The sequence below is a fragment of the Dermacentor silvarum genome, chromosome 1 (assembly GCF_013339745.2).
Source record: "Dermacentor silvarum isolate Dsil-2018 chromosome 1, BIME_Dsil_1.4, whole genome shotgun sequence".
Taxonomy (NCBI): domain Eukaryota; kingdom Metazoa; phylum Arthropoda; class Arachnida; order Ixodida; family Ixodidae; genus Dermacentor; species Dermacentor silvarum.
The window spans coordinates 126,959,410-126,978,020 of NC_051154.1; the positions used below are offsets into that span (position 1 = coordinate 126,959,410).

The 18,611-nt window shown below is 44.8% G+C and overlaps 1 protein-coding gene across 1 annotated transcript in view; it reads left to right on the forward strand.

Annotated features, from left to right (window-relative positions):
• LOC125945900 (uncharacterized) overlaps positions 1-18,611 on the forward strand; it is a 270,364-nt gene that overhangs the window by 249,828 nt on the left and 1,925 nt on the right. The window lies entirely within an intron of this gene.

Here is an 18,611-nt window from a genome sequence, read left to right on the forward strand (position 1 = left end):
GACTCTCTTATTTCGAAATAGCTGCACGGCATAAAATGCTTCTTTATTGAAATGACATTGGCGTATATATCTTATGGCACGCCTCTTCTAGAATGATGCCTCCCTACAAATGTACATCAGGATGTTTAGGGATGTATAGGGACTTATTTCAGCGGCTTTCGTTTTATGTAATTATGCAGCATAATATAGCTACTGCGATAGAATTCTGTTCCCTTAATAACAATCGGTAGGGACCCTTTAACAAATCTTTTGAGTCCCAGAAGTGTGTACTTTGTAATTCTATAACTTATTTATGCTAAAGCAAACTTTCACATTTTCAAAAATGAGATTGTAGAAATAGGCATCTGTAAGCATTGTGTAGCATGGTCAGTCGTCGTTCGGTGGGCTCGCGGCTTAGGAATTGACTAGAGAGTGCCGTTAGTGGTTGGGGGAATGATCCTCGCGTTGTAGAGAGGTCCGAGACTTCATTGGCCAGACTTCAATTTCACTTGTCACAGTTGACGTCCTGCACACGTCGGCGTCGACGAGGCGGTCAGCGTGACAATGTCGGTGGTACTTTTTCCTTTATATGCTCGTTTTTTTCCATCTTCTGCTTGTTGTACTGTGATTTGTGCTTCCATTCCACAGTGTAGGAAATGGTACTGAATGATGCCTGCTTCTCCATAGAACTAAAGCTGACCATTTATGCTCACCTCTGAGAATTTCATGGGCGATCCACACGATTGACTCACTCCGCTAAAAAAAAAGAAAAAAAAAAGACGAATTTTAAAGTACAGAGAAACCAGGGTGGTTGAGAGATCCTGGCAGAAGCAATTTCAGTCACTTCATTTACGAACACTGCACTAAGTGCAGGTGCAAATAGGAAAGGAGAATAGCTGATGCGAAATAATGAATTAAGCTCTAACGTCACGTCAATTGTAAACTCAATTAGGTTCAATACTCACTTTGAAATGTGCTATGCTTGATATTAGGTATTACATAGAGCATTGTAGTGTACATAAGGCTGCATGAACTCTAAAATTTGTGCGCCGAAAAGCAAGAGCATTGCATGCAGTGTACACAAAATTATCTTGAAAAAATGGTTTTGCGTACAATGCGATGTTCTTGCTTTCTTGCACACATAATTTAGAGCTAATGCAGCCTTACCGGTTTACGAAAGTAGCACTAAGCTGTAAACATTCGATAATGTGGGCAATTGCTGTAAGAAACAATTAATTAATAATGACTAAAACAGCCATGTGTTACTGAAACAATTTTTGCCATATGTTGGAAGAGTGTCTCTTACATCTTAATGCCCAGAGAGATTGCACTTTCGATTGCAGTGATCTTGTTTTCAAAAGTGACCTACTCCTATTGGGGACGACCATTTAAGCTCACTATTGAATATTTGTGAAATAATGCCGTCAAATTGCACAACCACCGTACTTGTTTGGAAGGTTGATTTAGCTAAACATGCGTGCGTCCCGCAGGAGCACGTTTATTCTACTCTTGTACATGCCCGAACACTCCAACGAACGTAAAAACTCGGTGAGCGCGATGAAGACAGTTAAAGAGTGAAGTATTGATCTGGCAGAGAGAGAAACTCCTATAAATACACACAAAAAAAACATTGTGCAGTGTGCTGAAATAAGAAGATTAGGTACATATGTCTGCTCATTTCTCTATGTTGATAGCGGAAGAGTAACATAAACACGCTCCTGCTTTAATTAATTGCTACCTTCGCAGAGGACGTTTTCGTACTGACGAGAGCACAGAAGCACTGAGCAGCTCCGTGGCTAGGTTCTTTTTTTTTGGCATGCTTTTTCTGAAAAGAAATGATGAAGCAAATAACGTAAACCCAAACTGCCGTATGTCACGCACAGCTTGCGTGACCTTCGCCTTTCTTCATGGACTGCAGTGAGAGCGGAAGAGGCAGTCGAAGCAAGTGGGTAGGAACTATATGTTTTTTTTTCTTTTTTGCGTTTGTAATGCGTTGCCTTTCGATTTGCAAATATTTCTCTTCCTTCATATGCAACTCTCATCTTGCGTTTGCGACGAGACGAGCGACATGCATGAAGAACGCTCGTTGTTCCACAAATCTACTTAGACCGCTCGTCATTCCACTTGGATTGTAGTTTGAGCCTTGAAGAAAAGATAATGCACTGGAGAACTCGGCGGCGATAGGGTTAGGATTGCATTCCAATACTTTTCTTTTTTGCGCTTCGTCAGTGATCGAAGCGGCCTATGTTATCACCAGCGTCGGCCGGTCGCTGTGCGGTGGATAAGAAAGGAATTGAATCGATCGAAATATATACTTACATTATAGGTGCCCTGATCAGTGTTTCGCCGTTGGGCATACCACCTACTCTACACCCTGATAAGGAGTGTTCTCTAGTAATGCGTGCTTCTCCCCTTTTCTCTTGTGGAGGAGCTATATGATTGTACTTTTCTCGCGTGCGTCTGTTCTCAGGCTACATTTCTTCGCCGAGTATAATGCAGCGCTTTGATGTGGCGCCGGTGATTTCTTCGTGTGGTCGCAGCAGTGAAAGCAGAGTACTCGTATTTGAGGCTCCGTGCATGAAACATTCCCGGAATATGCGAACAAATGCAGACGGATTGGTTGCTGTATAAAAAATACGATAAGATAAGCAGGTTTCAGCCTGTCTTCAATAGACGCCAGCACGTTAGCGCACCAATCTGGTGAGCAGCTATAGCGTATCTTTCGATGATGGTCTGCATCACACTCAAAGAAATCCGAATCCGAATTCCTTGCCCTTTGGCAGCATTTGCATTCATACGTATCGGGGAAGAGGGCGCAATAGTGTGTACCTTCGCGGGACACCATTTTGCACGCCTCCACAAATGCTGCTATGTTATGTCTGATTAACTCAATCAAAAAGTGGACTGAAAAATTGCCCATACTTATCGTCACAGCCATGACAAGGGATGTGACATACTTTTTCGATGGCTTCCAGGGCAGTGCAGTATAATTTGGAATGACCACGCCCATGAAGCCGTCCGATTTGCACTTGAGAGTGATCGATGTGTTTTGATTCCGCTTCGCGGACCTACATTGCGGCTGGGCTACGCTCGATGTCCCATGAATGTGCACTGCCTCTCTAGGAATCGAACGCTTTTACCACGTGTCGTTTACTTTCATTGTCCACAGATATATAGCCACGTCTACCACCTCGGTTATCACAACGCGACCAAACCATGTTGTAGCGTTTGTGGCTCGGTGTCGCATGTAACAACTCCTATGCTTTCCTCATTAAAATGGCCGACAGCCCCACGTGCGACACATGCAGCAGTGACGAGACACTCAGACACCTTACCTTTGTCGGCCGGCGCTATGGTGTCCGCACTATAGTGAAGTGCACAGTTCTGGGCAGGTAGTGGACAATATTTCAGTATCGAAACAAAAGTTCTACACAAGTGTTCTCAAAGGAACTCCGTGCAGAATTAAGGCTATATTAGTGCGGCTCAAATCCCTCAAGTGTACGGGCATTCATGATAGGCTGCTACGTTTCTCCTAGCTTTTCCACAGCCAAAAACCGCCGCCAGTGCCGAGTGCGCCGCCAGTCCGCAGACGACCGCAGACGACCGCTAGCGGCACGAATCGCACCGCTAGCAGCCCGTCTGCGGCATCGTTGCGTGAGGCGTGAGTCGGCGACCAAGAGCGACACGTAAAGCTCGTCCGCTGACTGTTTCAGTCATCCATGTAGTTTGGTTAATCTAACTTAAGTGGCGTGCGTGGTTCCTTGTTCTGCATGAAGCGTTCATAGTACCCCAATATCGCTGCGCAGATGTTAGTGCTCCAAGTTGAATTGATAACGGCTGATTGGCCTAGTACACCACACACCGCACAGTTGCTGCTCAAGGGGAGTTGTTGCTCTCCTATATGACAGCTTGACAGATTGTGCTAACGCTCACACAGGACCACTACCTGGATGTTTAGATATCCGGGTAGTGGTGTACTAAGACTGCCGTGGTGCTGAATGGCAGTGGCGCAAAATGAAGCTACAACAGTGGCGTAAATGGAGCAAACAGAAGAAAATAATGGATGATAAGCCCCATAGTGCATTCAAGTTTGTGCTTTGCTATCCCGTTTTATTTCATTTTATTTAGTTACTCTCAAGGACAGAGCTTTACAGAAAGGAGTTGGGGTTACAAAAGTACATAAATATATAAAAACAGCAAAGTGTAAGTATTACGGGTTACTAACAAACGAGACAAACTTACATAAAAGAATCAGAAAGAGCAGTCTTGAAGGCATTAACATCGCTTCTGGAGTCGATGGGGGTGGTTCCAGTCAGTGCTAGTTTTTGGAATGAAAAAATTAGGTTTCTTTTTGGTGTGATGTAGGGCCCCGCAACATGATCAGGCTTTTTTTGTGCTTCTTTTTTTTTTGGCACAAAGTCCTAAACTATGCTCTCTTTCGCAGATGTTGTACTGCCTGGTATTGTCCTTCCAACGTTTCTGCACCACGGAAAATAACCTTCACGTGGCTTGCACGGCTAATTGTTGCCAGTGTTTGGACATTGTTGCTATTGCGACGTCAGCTTAATGTGGGGTTTGGTCTTTGCTACAGGACTCTCGCTGACAAAATCAGCAAAAAGGAGTGCCGGAGCATTAAAGCTCTACAAAATCCCGTAGTCCACCTGCGAGTTTAGTTCGACAGCTAATGGTATACTAACCGACGGTGACCAGAAAGAATGATTAACAAATAAAGGATGAGAACGTGTATTCGGGCAACGTTGTAACGTGTCTTCAATAAACATTAGGGGCTGAAGATAACAAAATTACAGTAGGCGAGGCTTCCCCCACAAAAAAAAAAAAAGAAAGGAGGAAAGACGGAGTGAGGATGTGAGGGAAGGTGTGCAGGGAGAATAATTTAGCACCTGCGCACCTTTAGGGAAAATCGAAAGGCCCACAACTGAAGCAGTGGTGTAAACAAGCGCAGCGTAATGCTCAGAAATAATGGGTTAGTCGTCAGGGCGTCCCCCCTCCCCTACGAGTTCACTTTCGCCCCGTAGAGGCAGCGATGATGCTCCTCCCGGGTGGACCTCACGCACGCGATCATTGTTTGAGCGCGTGGCAGGCGTCATGACTTTGCTTAATGCTGGCTGCTGGCTGCTGCTGCTGCTGCTGCATGCACTTACAGTTTCCGTGCAGCTTCACGCACGCCAAGCGTATCACGCCAGCACTTACAAAGCTGCGCACACGCGAGAATTCGCTCTCTTTTTGTTTCTTTCTCAGCATATAGGCTCCGACAGCAGCAGGCAGACGCAAGAGAAAGTATATATATATATATATATATATATATATATATATATATATATATATATAAACCCCAGGAACAAAGTAGGTGTGTCGGCATGGACTTGCTCGGCAACCACGACGCCCATTTTGAGCTGCTACCCATCCGGTCGGCTAGTCGGCTCCTTCTGGTCGGATCTGGCATGTTACATCGCACCATTGCCGACGTCCATTGCCTGTATAGCGTGCTCAATGTCCCTTTTATGGCTTTTTTAAAGCCACGATGAAAAAGGAGAAGAACGAGACCGTTCAGTTACCTTCGTGTTGTAACCTATGGCGATTGAAAACTTTACAATTGATATACGTGGCCATGTTCCTGCATTTTCTACGCGTTGCAGGTGCCGTGTCACCAACTCTTGATCCGATAAACTCTACCTTCGCAGAATTTCAATTCAATGTCACCCAATCGATAACGAAATGAATGAGCATAGAGCATAGACATTCGGGCTTTCTTTATTCTTCGGCGTACATCAGAAGGATATTCGGATAATATGACTTTTTAAAGTTTTGTAGCATTTCGTTTCTTGTTTTGCACAGTAGTAAACCTTTTATTGTAGGATGCCCCAAACCTCTGTTGCATTCCCCGCTCGAATAGTGGCCAGTGCACCTCAAGTTATCCCAAACAGCCTTTCGTCTTCTTTTGCTTTTTTGTCGACCGCAGCACTAAGATTGTTGCTGCTATACTGAAAATAAATTTTAATTTGAGTTTCAATGTATCCACTAATTTCAACCAGCATTTTCAAGTGCTGTTGGTGCTTCCATTGACAGTGCGTGACTTCTAAGCGACGCTCTGTGAATTATATGAAGCAATGGCCTGAACACTACACGAACTTCACCGAAGCTCCACGACTTACACTAGAACAATGTACAAATGTCCCATACAAACCGGATATTAGTGGATGAGTAAGAAAGTATCGCCACATAAAAAAGGAAGAAAAGATACTGCTAAGAAGTAAGAACAAGACCTGACACGAGTACTAGCAGAAAAAAAAAGAAAAGTGGTCAGGTGTGGCGCCGCGCCACGGGACAAAAAAAAAAAAAAGAAGGACCACTTAGGAGCACTGAAGAGAATTGGAAACGGGACGAAATAAACAGCCTCGTGAGTTACCCGAAGACAGACAAAAAGCCAGATCAGGTTGGCCAAACTAGACTCGGAAACAGATTTATCAAAAAACCCAAAAGATGCATGGGAAGAACGAGCAAAAAAAAAAATAGTCTCCGAAACAGCTTCGCTGAAAACGGGAAAAAGCGAAGCTGTACCCTGTCGTCGGGATTTCGAAGGGATTGCAGCAGTGATTTTGGCCCGTTTTTCTCTGTCACGTTGTCTCGTTCCTTCTTCTTCCTGCTTTTTTACGGGTCCGAAACTTTGCACCACCGGGAGCCCCGTTGAGACGGCAGCCGGGCGTAGGGCGAAAAATCAGCAACAACAAGCAGGCGCGCTGTGGTCGAATTTGTGCGAAACCGTTTCGAGCCTCCAACTTCGGGTGGAAGCAGTTCAGCTTCTTTCTTTTTCGTTGCATTTCCATCTGAGCATGTTGGTTTCCCGGACTCTCTTGTTCTTCCCAGCAGTGAGTCGAGCTTTGCTGTCACTTTTGTGTTCGGATAGCAGCGGCCGCCAGGCAGGCCCCTTTTCTTGCGGAGTAACGAGACAGATGCTGAACGAGTCGCCTTTTTTAGTGTGTGCGTGTGATTGGTCAGACTTGAAGTACCGCCTTAAAATGGCGAGTGTAGCATAGCACGTCGTTTACGTTTTACGCACGCAGCTTCACCCTTCGCCGCCATAGAAACTCGTCTGTAACCAAACTTGCGCGTGAAAGATTGGCAGGTCTTAATGTGACTGCTATTTAAATGCATCTGCATGTAACTTGTCCGTGCGCACGTTTTTTGCCTACGTACATGTTGGCATTTTGCCTTCTGTATTACATGCCTGATTAAGGCTGAAATGCCACCGGCGTAAGTAGAAACCTCTCAGATAACGTCGCTCTCATTCCACAAATAAATTAAGACTCCCTCAAGAAAAGTGCATTCCGCTGGGTCATATCAGCCTGCGCCGCATATGGATGCATAAATCACCCCTAGATCTATTGGCCTGTTGTTGCATATGTAGTGAAGAAGAAGAACAGGGAGCAAGCAGTAGACGTTATTCCATCATGTGATTCAAATCAGAATTTAAAGATTGAATTCGATGAAATTTTCCCACAGAACCCTAAGTTTCGTTCAGTCCGGTTATTAAATAATATGTTGCATGATTACCTTACACACGTACACACAATAACATAATAGCCACTGACGCTTCCGTGAAAGACGAAAAGGCGGGCGTAGGCATTTTCTCGATTTCGCTTGGCTGGTCATTCTTTTTGAGACTGCCAGATTTTACTTCCGTATTTGAAGCTGAGCTCTTAGCAATGATTATAGCTTTGCGGAAACTCCCTTTAAATGAATCCAGCGCGGTAATTATAACAGGTTCCCTTTCTGTCTGTACTGCGCTTACAGCTTCAACAAATTCATCGGCTCTAAAGACGTTTCTAACATTAGTTCCCCCCAGCTGAGTCTTATAAAATTGTTATGAGTACCAGGACACTGCGGATTACATTTAAATGAAATGGCCGATTCATTAGCGCGAGCATACCTGAATGGACCGATAATATCGGTCCTTCCATTGGTGGAACAAATACCAGCGATCAGATATCGGAAATATACAATTCGTAGAGATATCATGGAAAAAATAACATCATGGACTGAATTTCAGCCTCAAAATTTCCGTGGAAAATTCATTGGTGTCCATCAAGACAATCGGAAGTCATCCTTAGAAAATTACGTTGCCGTGTCCCACCATTAAACCTATATTTACACAGGGCTCGTCTGACGATATCGCCGCTATGTCAAGTCTGCCTAGAAATAGAAACCGTAGAACACTATTTTTTTAATATGTCGTCGGTATAAATTACAAAGAAAAAGACTTCTTGAAATGCCGCTTGCTAAATTAGGGGTAAATTTAACATCAGAAACAGTACTCACTTTCGGTGCCTCGCTATTTGGCTTTAGCCACAGGGACGTATTTGATGCCGTTTGTGGTTTCATTCAATCAACAAAGCGAATAAAAGTTTAAATCCCTACTTTTACAAATCTCTGAGAGATATTTCAGTTTTAATTCATGGCATTATTATTATAAATTATGCAGTTCAGGAAAATTAATCTGTCTGTTCTGATTACTCAATTGCACATTAACTGTAGTTTCAGAATCCATATCTAAAAGTTCAGGTGCTCAATTCTTGGCCAGTCCCCCGAAGTGAGTACGAGCCATGTGCTGAGGACGTCATCATCATCATCAGCAGCAGCAGCACCAGCAGCAGTAGTGGGGCGCTCTCATAGATGTAGGGCGTGAGCGCAGATCACGAGCTCTTGGCGCCGAGACCGTTGCTCTTTGCGACTGTGTACTGGTTTTTCGCCTGCCGCTTGCCACCAGTAAATCTCCTTATCAAAGTGGTGGAGGCGCTGGGTACCCTCTTCAAACCTGGAACTCCGAAGCCAGACGTTGCCCACCACTGCTCAGACAATGCTTGATGACGCCACCCAGCAAGACGCGGCCTAAGCTCGTCAGTCATCGTGTCAAGCGTGCTGCGCCAGCGCGATCCCGCTTTCTTTAGCGGCATCGATGACCATGACGTAGAAGATTGGCTATCGTCGTTTGAAAGGGTGAGCGCGCACAACAAGTGGGACGACGCTACGAAACTATGCAACGTCCTGTTCTACCTAACAGACGTCGCAAACCTCTGGTTTCGTAACCATGAGTCTGACTTCGCCACTTGGACCACTCTCAAGACGAGCTTCGCGGAAGTGTTCGGTCGCCCCGCAGTGCGCAAGCTTCGCGCTGAACAGCGTCTACGCGGACGTGCGCAGCAGCAGGGCGAGAACTTCACGATTTATATTGAAGACGTCATTGACTTGTGCAAGTGCGTGAATCCTTATATGATTGAGGAAGACCGGATAAAGCACATCATGAAAGGCATAGACGACGACGCCTTTCATATGTTGCTGGCCAAGAACCCACGCACCGTGTCTGAACTCGTGACCTTGTGCCAGAGCTTCGACGAACTACGTAAGCAGCGCGTCCTAGCTCGGCGGCAGACGTCAACAGACGATTCCCTCGCTGCGTTGACCATCGGCGGCCACCACACGGCGCTACTGTCACAGATTAAGGTGCTTGTGCGTGAGGAAGTCGCTCGACAGCTTTCATTTTTTTTCCGACCGCGCAAGTGCCTACGCCCCGTCTGACTCCAACCATCCGACAGGTGATACAGGAGCAGGTCACCGAGGCTTTGCCGTCTGCCTTTCAGCCGACTGCTGTCACCGCGTCGCTATCACTTGTGGTGCCGTCTGCTGCTCCGCCGACTCCTGTTGCCGCGCCTCTGACGTATGCGGATGCCGTCATGAAGCCACGTCCTCAACCAGTACTGACCCCTCAACCACCAATTCGACCACCAGCGACGGCGCTTTTCGGGGCGCAGCCACAGTACGCAAATCCTTGGCGCACTGCAGACAACCGCACGATCTGCTACGCTTGCGGAATTCCGGGTCATGTTGCGCGCTTCTGTCGCCAACGCTTCGCGGCGACCACGAGTACGCCGAGATATCCTGACTACTCCTTCCGACCTCCCTATCGCATGCAGCCAGAACGAGAGCCTGAAACATACGCCCGTGATCACCAGCCCACTTCCGATGCTCCACCTTTTGCTGCTCGTCGGTCTCCCTCACCGCCCCGCCGTTCTCTTTCGCCTATGCGTCGCCGGTGCAGTACTGGTGAGGCGGAAAACTGACTACCGCAGCTTCTGAGGCACGAGCTGCGCCGTCGTCAACCTGTCTAAGCCCTCGCTTGTCTCCCGCCAATGTTATTGAAGTGTTTGTTGACGGTGTACGAACTCTTGCGCTTGTGGACACTGGCACCGCAATTTCTGTAATGAGCCATACGTTTTGCCGTTCTATCCGTAAAGTGACGACGCCACCTTCAGGGTTTTCTTTCCGTACTGCAAGCGCACAATATATTCAACCCGTTGCGGCATGTACGGCCAGGGTGCTCATACAAGACGTGATATACAGCGTAGAGTTTCTTGTGCTGGCCTCGTGTTCCCATGCATGACCTGATCCTCGAGTGGGATTTTTTGTCCCGTAACCACGCTGTTATCGACTGCGCTCGTGCTCAGGTAGAGCTCGCTGTGTTTCCTGAGACGCCTTCCACCCATGTGGCCGGTCCTGGAGATAGAAAGCTTGTCGTCACAGCCGATACTGACCTGCCACCTCAGAGTGCCGTCATTGTTCCCGTTTCCTGTGCCGCCCTTTCCGACGCCACCGTTCTGTTCACGCCATCTGACTTGTTTCGTCGCCGCCACAATACGTCACTGCCTTTTGCCATCCTCGCGCTTCATCAGGACAATCCCGGACTACTTGTTTGCAGCCCCAACTCAGGCTTTGTACCGAAATGAAACGCTTGGCCACATTCAGCCTGTAGACGCTGCGGTTATCGTATACCCCTTGACCCCTCTGAGCCTGAGACAGCATCCGCTGAACGCCCTGACCCCTCACCGTGCGTCCGACGCCGTGCTCTCGGATTTTTTTGACCGTTCCATAGACAGCGACCTCGATCCGGCTGCACGGACGCAGGCTTCTTGCCCTTCTACACGAGTTCAGCACTTCGTTTGACTTACCGCAAGCGTCACTAGGCCGAACTGATGCGGTTGTTCACACGATTGACACTGGGCCTAACGCTCCTTTGCGACAGCGCCCCTACCGTGTGTCACCTGCGGAACGTCGTGTCATCACGAAGCAGGTTGACGACATGCTTCAGCGCGGAGTCATTACGCCTTCTTGCAGCCCCTGGTCCTCTCCTGTTGTACTGGTCAAAAAGAAAGGTGTCTCTATTAGATTCTGTGTGGATTACCGACGTCTCAACAAGATTACTCACAAAGATGTCTATCCTCTTCCTCGAATAGACGACGCCCTCGATTGCCTTCAAGGTGCCGAATTTTTTTCTTCCCTCGACTGGCGATCGGGATATTGGCAGGTCCCTTATCTCCTTATCACATATAATAAAACTTATCTACGATATTCTATCCTGCACATAGTTGTTCCTATTTTATATAACAATATTTTATCGTTTTCTGTTATATCTCTAGAGCTTCTATATAGGTAATAATTGACTAATTAATTTAGTGAATTAGATTGGAAGGTGCATAAACAGGCAGCTTTCTTTGTCACATACGTCGTGTTACACTGCCTTCTTGGAAGTGCAGTCACCTATCAGAAAACATTGAGCTTGTTTTTATGAATCTCCCTCTTTATGAATTACAAGGCATTGTGTTAGATCAAGGCGAACAGTCTTCATAACCGTGCTTTTGCTGTAAAAAAAGTGTTTTCAACGCGCAATAATCCTCAATTGCGAATTAGAGCTCTCATAGCTTTAATGCGTTGCTTAACGAACAATGGCGCTGCATCTGGCAGCCGACACATTTTTTTAGATATTCTCTGTTTTGACATTCGGGTTTTGATTTGCTTGTTCATTTATATATATATATATATATATATATATATATAAGCATGTTGCGGCATGCGTGGCTTGTTCTTAGTTCATTATTTCTGTCCTCATTTAGCAAGGAACGCTTCCGATTTTTTCGTATCTTGTATATTTCATAGTTTTCTTTAATATTCATCGTGTGTGTATCCTTGTTTCTTCGTTATCTGATTTTATTTCTTTCTATTCATTTCACAATCAAATGCTGCAGAAAAGCCGGTGACGAATGTTGCCAACATTTCAAAAATTATAAAGAAACAAATAGATAAATAAATAAATAAATCCCACATTCAGTCCATGTAGTATGTTCACGTATTGTGTACGTTAACATGTTGAAGTACACAACATCTTGACGTACAGTGTGTTGACTTATTGTTAACAGCCTTCGAAGACCGGTAGGTTGTTCCTGTAGCGCTAAAATATTAATTGCTACTACTACTACTACTACTACTACTACTACTACTACTACTACTACTTCTACTACTACTACTTCTACTACTACTACTACTACTACTACTACTACTATTAACTTCTACTACTACTAGTACTACTACTACTACTACTACTACTACTGCTATACTACTGAGGAGAAACAGGCTTCCTTCTGCGTTGCCGCGTCAAAGAAGCCCTAAATCATTCAGGGATGAAAAGAGGAAATTAGCGCATTTCTACAGTAATCATTCTAAAGCAAATTCTCTATGAGTGCCTCTCTGAGTCTTCCCTTTCAACTATTTGTTTTTTTTTTTTTTAGCATTCTTTTCTCGGGTGTCACCTTTTACATTTATATGCATCGGAACCGAAACTCCTATAGCTTCATATTAACTGACACTAAATATTCGTATGGTTCTAAAAGCTTGAGTCTGAATTTTGATATTTAGGCGGCAGCTGCGTGGACATCGGGCGCATAGGGATGACCATCAGTTCGACAATGCCTTTTTTATCATTAAATGTATTTAAGAAGTTGGTGCCTATATGTGGCACCGGCTACTCGTCTTCTCTTACATGATAGTTGTCGTCGGAAAGTTGTCAACAATCACAAAACTGGACTAATAAACACATGGATGAACATTCACGTACTGAACCTTAAATGCAATATAAATAAATGTTCGCGCAACAGAAGAGTTCACATAGCATAAATACTTACAGAACCGAAGTGTTCACACGCAACACATGAGTTCACAAAGCATAAATGTTCACGAAACCAAGATGTTCACATCGAAGATGTTGGGCACTTGCGAATTAGGTCCCTCTTGAATCACCATTGTCGGCCTATATTTATGTCCACTGCAGGACGAAGGCCTCTCTCTGCGATCTCCAATTACCCCTGTCTTGCGCTCGCTGATTCCAACTTGCGCCTGCGAATTTCCTAACTTCATCACTCCACCTAGTTTTCTGCCGTCATCGACTGCGCTTCCCTTCTCTTGGTATCCATTCTGTAAATCTAATGATGCACCGGTTATCAATCCTACGCATTACACGGCCTGCCCAGCTCCACTTTTTCCGCTTAATGTCAACTAGAATATCGGCAATCTCCGTTTGTTCTCTGGTGCACACCACTCTCTTCCTGTCTCTTAACGTTAGGCCTAACATTTTTCGTTCTCGAGCTTCTAACTTGTTCTCGAGCTTCTTCGTTAACCTCCCTAATGTCTCCTGCAATTTACCCTCTTGATTGCCGCGCTCAAAATACAAGTCTTGTAAGCAGACACAAATGCTACATGAACACGGAGACACAATAAACATGTAATCAAGAGTGCGTGTTAATATAACAATGCCAGCAATAACTGTTATCTGATTTGGTATTTTTGTGATATTTTTTATTAATAAAGAAACTGTACTAAGGCATGCGCAGCGATCTTCTGAAGTGTTTCTGCCGGCCATGGACCCAAAATTTTTCCTGAGGATAGTGGCCGTCTATCCAAGCCATGTAGTTTTTCCGAAAGCTTCTTACGGGGAGCATCATGTCTTTTACAGTGTAGAAGAAGGTGTTCTATGTCTTCTTCGGCCTCTTCACATGAGCATGTAGTACTGTTCTTCTTATCCTATACAGGAAGCTTTTAGTATAGGCAGTGCCTAGCCGAAGCCTATGAACTGTTGTTTCAACAGATCGGCTAATTGTAAACGGAATATTGAATTCTATTCCAGGGTCAATATTATACAATTCAGAGTCCTGAGCATCATTTATGAACCAAGTTTCCTTGGACAATTTCCACATAGTTTGTTCAATAAACAACGCGCATCACTCGTTGCTAGAGAAACTAGCGATAATTCATTCTTTTGATGCGCTGCACGCGCCATGTGATCAGCTGTTAGATTTCCTATGATTTCAGTGACTTGGAATCCACTGGAAAGCTATGTCGTGTTGTAGATCTTTCGCTATGGCGTATGTCTTAAGACTGTATTTCGTATGCCAATGTGCTGTTTGTTTTCCTTAAGCTGGTTTCATTTAAGCTCAGCATTGAGGCTTGCGAGTCACTCAGAAATACCCAGCGAAGAGTTCATGACTCCTGACATATGTAACGTAAAGCAGAAAGTATTGCATAAAGTTATGCTGTTGCGGACGTTGTAAATCGGCAAAGCTGATAAGCTCTTTTCTCTTGGTATGCAGGTATATAAAACGCTGATGTAGAGCTTTGTTTCCAGCATGATCCATCGGTATATACGAGAATGCGATCTACGTATTTAGTCTATAGATGTGATAAAGTTTATTGCTTTATCGCCACTACAGGCATATCACATTTACGACCTACTCCAGGAATTGAAGTTACTATTTCTGGAATTGCAAGTCGCCATGGGGGATGAGTTGCGCATGCAGACCAGTATTCGTAAGCAGTTAGTAAGTTCTTGCACCGCCACCATTCTTAATGTATGCGTGCAGCGGTTCTATTCAGAAGTTCGTGGCATAGTGGATGATTACCGTGTTGTGTTGCCAAACGAAAAAAGTGACGACAAGTTTCCGTAAATCTTAGTGCATGAAAAGTTGGTTGGCGGGACTCAGCAATTACAAAAGCACTGGCAGATGCACGGGGAACGCCAAGACATATGCGAAGGATTCTGGCCATTCATCTTTGAATTATTTCCTCTGATTACGGGATATTCCATATAGCACAGGAGCAAAGTATGCTATTCTTTGTCTAATTATTGCCGAGTGAATGCGTAATAAAGAAGAGGTTGAACTACCCCATCTCACTCCAACAAATCAACGAAGAATGTTGATTAGCGAGTTGCCTTTCTCATCTAATGCTTTTATTTGGGGAGCCCATGATGGCCGTCTGTCTATAATAATACCCAAGAACTTGTGTTGTCGCACAAGTTGCAAACGCTGAGAGTCCAGCACGAGGTGGAATCTCTTGAGGCATTTCCTTGTGAAGGGAAGTACAGCAGTTTTCTCAAGTGAAATAATCATACCTCTACTTTTCTAAAAATGACTAATCACTGTTAAGCCAGCTTGCAACTTTTGCTGAACGACTTGAGCACTCGTGTCAGACGCCCATATGCACAAGTAGTCTGCATATCGTGAATAATTCAAGGTAGCAGGCAAGATATGGGGTAATTCAGCCATAACACAGTTAAAAGAAATGGACTGAGTACACTACCTTGCGGAACACCTTGATTCACTTTATGCACTGTGCTTTTCCCATCAACAGTTTCAATATAGATTTTCCTGTCTCTTAACAATTTCGAAATCCATCTCAGTGTTCGGCCAACTATGCCCAACTGAATTTACCCATGCAGTACGTGAGTGTGACTGGCTGTGTTAAATGCACGCTTTTTGTCTAGAAACACTGCAATGGTGATTCTCCCACAGCTCCTCTCATGATCTACGCATGTAACAAGATCTAAAATAGCATCTATCGTACACCGGCGCCTGCGGAAGCCCGTCATATTTTCGGGCAGCGCGTTGGTGCATTTTGTTCACCACTGAAGCCTAGCATTAATCATCTTTTCCATAAGTTTACAAAGGCAAAATGTCAGGCTGACAGGGCGCAAGGAACCTAGCAATAAAGAAGTTTTACCCGATTTTAGTATCGGAACCACTCGTGCAATTTTCCAAGAAAGTGGAAGACATTCCGATATTCACGCATCATTCAGTAATTTTAATAAAGTATTTGTGGCTACAGGACCCAGGTTTTTCAGGGCAGGATAAGTGACTTCGGCAGGTCCAGCTGGTGTCCTCTGTTGGCACGGTACAAGTGCGTTCTTTAATTCTTCTAGTGAAAACGGCTGATCAAGGTCATGATGATCGCTACTGATAAAAACATTGATCGATGCTTGGACTTCTTCGACAGAGTTCGTGTATTCAGATGTCTTTACTGCGGCACCGACAAAACTGACAAAACTCGTTTGCAACAGTTGTTTCCGGTACTTTCTGGACTAAAGCTAGAGCTCTGAACGGTTGTTGGAGTGTTACTGGTCCACTTAAAGAGCGCAGAACATTCCATAATTTTTATTCAGGTGTAAAGGGAGTAGGTGTAAAGGGAGTAAATTCTTGCCAGCGCTTTGTACCTAGTCGCTCCAGCTGCCAACACATATCATCATACATTTTTGGTATTTTCGGTAATCTTCAATAGGGCCTGTGCGTTGATATTTTCTCTCAGCTCTGCGGCGTATAGCTCTGAACATCTCGTATTCAGAGCCTACACCAGCGTAACCATCAGGAATGTTAAGAAATTTTAAACAAAGGTTTAATTTTTCTGCTATAATCAATAAAAGAGTGTCTGTATCACTGACAGGATCAGTTTGACTTGTAATGTGATATCAAAATACCTGCCAATTTGTTATGTTTGCAGAGCGCCGATAAGTCGAAAATCGTAGTCTAGGATGCTGTATTAGGATAGGAAAATGATCACTACCCCTTGTTTCAATGTCTGTTCTCCATGTTGCTCCACATGGAATATCGTTTCAGCAGAACGTGAGGTCCAGGCAGCTGGAGTAATTCAAACCACGTAGAAACGCCCCTGAGACGTTATTCAACCAGCACAGACCATTCTTCTGAAGTGCCTTTTCTAGTTCAGTTTCAGGACGGTCACAGTAGGTGCTTCCCCACATGACATGGTGTGCATTGAAATCTCCACAAAATATTACATCTTTTGTATATTTCTGAAAGAGGCCCGTCAATGTGGAAAGTAATATTTGTAGAATGCTGTAGATAAACACTGACAATAGTGGTATTTACTCGGCCAAACCGAACTTCGCGTGCTACGCATTCCGGGATGTCTGACGCTGCAGCACTTAATAGTGCGGACGGCCGGTCTCTTCGAACAAAGATCATCGCTCTGCTCAATCCTGAAAATCGAGAGGATGTATAAACAATGGAGTTAGTGAGCCGAAAAGCATTGTCTACACCGGCCTCTTTAATACATAACACTGGAAAAAAGAACTGAGCCACCAGTTTTCTAAAATCCGCACACTTAGAGCGAAGACTATTCGCATTCCACTGGAATATGGCGACATTTTGATGACAATTATTCATGCCCCGCCTGCGCAGTGGCTGACGTAGCCTTTTGTAGTATCACTTGTTCCATCCAAAATACGGCCTTGATCTCCAGGAAGTTAGCCTGTGAAATCGCGGCAAGCATGGCTTTTAAAGCAGAAAACAACATTGGAATGACAAGTTCAGCAATAGACGCAGAGGAGGTCCCCTGTTTCGTTACACTTACTGGTTGCTGTGTGCTCGTATTCTGTCGTATGTTAGTCACGTGGTTGCTCTTCTGACTAAATCCCCCCTGAGGTTCTTGTCGAGCTTCATGTTGACTTGGTGATGTCCCAAAACGTTGTCCTCGGTTTTGTGGTCCCCTTGCGACTTTCACGTATGTCATAGAAGTGTCCTGCAGCTTAGGCGCTTGTGGCCGAGGTGGTTGCGCTGGGTTCATCATATTCTTATTTGGTTCTGGTGCACCGCGCTTTTGGGTCCGACCGTAGATAATGTCGTGTTGATGATTAACAGCGGCTACTTTGTTCTGCGGGCAGCCAGAGAATGATGTAGTGTAGGGTGCATTGCAATTCGCACACTTAGGTTGTCTTAGAGACTTGCAGTCTTTGTGATCATGGTCTTCTGCACATATTTTGCAGCGCCTTGTTTCTTGGCAGTTTTTCGCTAAGTGACCAAATTTCTGGCTGTTATAGCAGCGCCTGGCTGGCCCCAGATATTCCACGACTGGATGATTAGTGAAGCCAAGATACACTCGCTCTGGGATTCATAGCGGAATTGCAAAATCACACTTCTCACTTGGCGAGATTCCATGGTGCCATCTTCTTGACGTATGTGACGGGTCTGGCGTCTAGCTTATGTCACTCCTGCCTCTCTTAAATATTCTGTTAATTGTTCTTCTGTGTATTCTAGAGGTAAATGTCTGGATTTTGCCAACATTTCGCATGTCTGACTCCGGAATGAATGGCTTCACTAGTAAGCCAGTTACTTGCACACATGACAACAAACCCTTGGCTGAGGCTAGAGAACTCACAGTGACTGAGAAACGTCCGTCTTTGTTCGCTCGGAAAGAACTTACTTTCTCTTTTGCTAGCATAACGATTTCTCAGGCTACAACATTTGGGTTTACTCTCCCAGAACGTTTTCATTTCTTTAATTGGTTGGACTACTACAGGAATACCCTCAAGCCTTCTTTTTTTTATATGTCACAAGAGTGAAAGGATCTGCCTCCTCATCACATTCAATCTCAATCTCTTCTTCTTCGTCGCGAAGGGAGTACGAAGGGAGAGTTCTCTTTCATGTGTTCGTTCTGATCTTCCA